Here is a 5000-nt window from a genome sequence, read left to right on the forward strand (position 1 = left end):
TTCCATACACTACAGTGTTCCTTATACTACAGTGTTCCATACACTACAGTGTTCCTTATACTACAGTGTTCCTTACACTACAATGTTCCTTATACTACAGTTTTCCTTATACTACAGTGTTATATACACTAGAGTGTTCCTTTAAACTACAGTGTTCCATACACTACAGTGTTCCATACACTACAGTGTTCCTTATACTACAGTGTTCCATACACTACAGTGTTCCTTATACTACAGTGTTCCATACACTACAGTGTTCCTTATACTACAGTGTTCCTTACACTACAATGTTCCTTATACTACAGTTTTCCTTATACTACAGTGTTATATACACTAGAGTGTTCCTTTAAACTACAGTGTTCCATACACTACAGTGTTCCTTATACTACAGTGTTCCATACACTACAGTGTTCCTTATACTACAGTGTTCCATACACTACAGTGTTCCTTATACTACAGTGTTCCTTACACTACAATGTTCCTTATACTACAGTTTTCCTTATACTACAGTGTTATATACACTAGAGTGTTCCTTTAAACTACAGTGTTCCATACACTACAGTGTTCCATACACTACAGTGTTCCTTATACTACAGTGTTCCATACACTACAGTGTTCCTTATACTACAGTGTTCCATACACTACAGTGTTCCTTATACTACAGTGTTCCTTACACTACAATGTTCCTTATACTACAGTTTTCCTTATACTACAGTGTTATATACACTAGAGTGTTCCTTTAAACTACAGTGTTCCATACACTACAGTGTTCCTTATACTACAGTGTTCCATACACTACAGTGTTCCTTATACTACAGTGTTCCTTACACTACAATGTTCCTTATACTACAGTGTTCCTTATACTACAGTGTTATATACACTAGAGTGTTCCTTTAAACTACAGTGTTCCATACACTACAGTGTTCCTTACACTACAGTGTTCCTTTATACTACAGTGTCCCTTATGCTAGGGTGCATGGTGGCTTAGTGGTTAGCATGTTCGCCTCACACCTCCAGGGTCGGGGGTTCGATTCCCACCATGATGATGCACAAGAAAGCCCGCAAACAGTTTGCTGAAGACAAGCAGACTGAGGACATGGATTAATGGAACCATGTCCTGTGCTCTGATGAGACCAAGATGGTGTCAAGCGTGTGTGGCAGCAACCAGGTGAGGCAGCAACCATGAATGCCAACATGTACTGTGACATACTGAAGCAGAGCATGATCCCCTCCCTTTGGAGACTGGACCGCAGGGCAGTATTCCAGCATGATAACGACCCCAAACCCACCTCCAAGACCACCACTGCCTTGCTAAAGAAGCTGAGGGTGAAGGACTGGAAGAGGACTCCAGTGGCAACCTGTGAAGCGCTGGTGAACTCCATGCCCAAGAGGGTTAAGGCAGTAACCCTGGAAAATAATGGTGGCCACACAAAATATTGACACTTTGGGCCCAATACTCACTTTTGTATGTATATATATATATATATACAGAGTACAGAGAGAGAGAGAGAGCGCTAGAGAGATAGAGAGATATACTCTGTGTGTGTGTGTAGGGTGCGGTAGCAGAGGTTGCGGATCCCAACCTGTTTGACAGCATCCTCCTTTATACACACACACACACACACACCTACACACACACACACACACAGTAGATATCAGATGACATGTGTGGGATTGTGGTATTATCATGCTTTTAATTTTAATAAATTTAATTTTAATAAACAGAATCCTTTTTTATCCATGTGCTTAATTTCACATAATGATCATGATGAGAGTAAAAATCCGTGACATCATCGTAGCTCTGAGATGCTATATTATACATTACACTCACGATCAGATTCATTACAACATAACGGTGCTGCTGTGAGCTTTATCTTATCAATACAGGAGATAAGGAGTGTGTGTGTGTGTGTGTGTGTGTGGGGGGGGATTTATCGCCATCAGCACACACACACACACACACACACACACACACACACACACACTACTGTAGTGAGAAATTTGGGGAATGTCAGCACGAGTTCATAAAACCTGTGAGTGTTGGTGGACTGTCCTCTTCAGTTCACCCCACAGGTTTTCTATGGGGTTCAGGTCAGGGGACTCTACTACTGAAGTAGTATACAGTAAAAGTTACATTCCTAATACTGATCTTTTTATTGGGTTTTTACTAGCATTAGCGTTAGCCATAGCTCATTGAACCTACAATGTAATCTGGCGACGTGTTATCTTAGCGCTAGCATTAGTATTGGCAGTAACGACGTCTCATTAGGTTGTTATTGTAAAGCACAGTGGTGGAATACACAAAGCTCAATACACAAACAGGAAAAGCTTTTGTATTCCAACAGCTCACTAATATGCAAATGCTAAAGGGCCAGTATAATACACAGCTGGAAAAAAAGAGCAACAATTCAGGCCAGTTTCACACACACACACACACACACACACACACACACACACACACACACTTATTCCTTCTTAATACCTCTGTAATTAAGACTTAATTACATTAGTATAAACAAGTACTGTGTGTGTGTGCATGTGCAGAACATAGTGTATTAATAAATAATGCTTGTGCAATAATACATTTATTATATACAGTAAGTTCACTAACAAATGCTCTCATTTACACAATGCATAATGCCTTACACACACTAATACACTACAGTGTATAGTTATTAATACACTGCATAATACACTTATAATTATACAACATAGAACGATGAGTAAATGCACTAATAACTTCACGGTGTGATAAATCATGCCAAAAGTGTTAGTTACACTCTAAAGTGCAGTTTTAAGTGCAGGTCAAAGTACACTAATAAACACACTACAGAGTGGGATACGCCTCATACTAACGGACTTATACACACTAACATAAACTACATAATGCAGTAATATACGCTACATTGTCCTTGTACACTAGTTTAGAGCTAAATCTCTTTCATACTCGATATAGTGTGATCATAATCCTTCATTACACTCGAAGAAGTAGTAATGAATACACTACATAATACACTAACAAGTCTTATAAGCGCTACATAGTGCACAAATATACTTTAAAGCCTACTAATACACTACACAGTGCACTAATAAACTATACATACCCTACCTACATAGCACACTAATACACTATACATACAATACCTACATAGTGCACTAATACACCACAAATACACTACGAATACACTACATAGTGCACTAATACACTACAAATACACTACATAGAGCACTAATACACTACAAATACACTACATAGCGCACTAATACACTACAAATACACTACATAGCGCACTAATACACTACAAATACACTACATAGCGCACTAATACACTACAAATACACTACATAGCGCACTAATACATTACAAATACACTACATAGAGCACTAATACACTACAAATACACTACATAGCGCACTAATACACTACAAATACACTACATAGTGCACTAATACACTACAAATACACTACATAGCGCACTAATACACTACAAATACACTACATAGTGCACTAATACACTACAAATACCCTACATAGTGCACAAATCCACTACAAATACACTACATAGTGCACTATACACTACATAGTGCACTAATACACTACAAATACCCTACATAGCGCACTAATACACTACAAATAAACTACATAGTGCACTAATACACTATAAATACACTACATAGTGCACTAATACACTACAAATACCCTACATAGCGCACTAATACACTACAAATAAACTACATAGTGCACTAATAAACTAAAAATACACTACATAGTGCACTAATACACTATAAATACCCTACATAGTGCACTGATACACTACAAATACACTACATAGTGCACTAATACACTATAAATACACTACATAGTGCACTAATACACTATAAATACCCTACATAGTGCACTGATACACTATAAATACCCTACATAGTGCACTAATACACTATAAATACCCTACATAGTGCACTAATACACTATAAATACACTACATAGTGCACTGATACACTATAAATACACTACATAGTGCACTAATACACTATAAATACCCTACATAGTGCACTGATACACTATAAATACCCTACATAGTGCACTAATACACTATAAATACACTACATAGTGCACTAATAGACTATAAATACCCTACATACTGCACTAATACACTATAAATACCCTACATAGTGCACTAATACACTACAAATACCCTACATACTGCACTAATACACTATAAATACCCTACATACTGCACTAATACACTATAAATACACTACATAGTGCACTAATAGACTATAAATACCCTACATACTGCACTAATACACTATAAATACCCTACATAGTGCACTAATACACTATAAATACACTACATAGTGCACTAATACACTATAAATACACTACATAGTGCACTAATACACTATAAATACCCTACATAGTGCACTGATACACTATAAATACACTACATAGTGCACTAATACACTATAAATACACTACATAGTGCACTAATACACTATAAATACCCTACATAGTGCACTAATACACTACAAATACACTACATAGTGCACTAATACACTATAAATACCCTACATAGTGCACTAATACACTATAAATACCCTACATAGTGCACTAATACACTACAAATACACTATATAGCGCACTAATACACTATAAATACACTACGTAGCGCACTAATACACTATAATTACCCTACATAGTGCACTAATACACTATAAATACCCTACATAGCGCACTAATACACTATAAATACACTACATAGTGCACTAATAGACTATAAATACCCTACATAGTGCACTAATACACTACAAATACACTACATAGTGCACTAATACACTACAAATACACTACATAGCGCACTAATACACTATAAATACACTACATAGTGCACTAATACACTACAAATACACTACATAGCGCACTAATACACTATAAATACACTACGTAGCGCACTAATACACTATAATTACCCTACATAGTGCACTAATACACTATAAAT

At 36.7% G+C, this 5000-nt stretch overlaps 1 protein-coding gene across 1 annotated transcript in view; it reads right to left on the bottom strand.

The window, feature by feature from the left end:
• tet2 (tet methylcytosine dioxygenase 2) overlaps positions 1-5000 on the bottom strand; it is a 33346-nt gene that overhangs the window by 26966 nt on the left and 1380 nt on the right. The gene's annotated exons all lie outside the window — the stretch shown is intronic.

Source organism: Ictalurus punctatus, chromosome 3 (genome assembly GCF_001660625.3).
Source record: "Ictalurus punctatus breed USDA103 chromosome 3, Coco_2.0, whole genome shotgun sequence".
Taxonomy (NCBI): domain Eukaryota; kingdom Metazoa; phylum Chordata; class Actinopteri; order Siluriformes; family Ictaluridae; genus Ictalurus; species Ictalurus punctatus.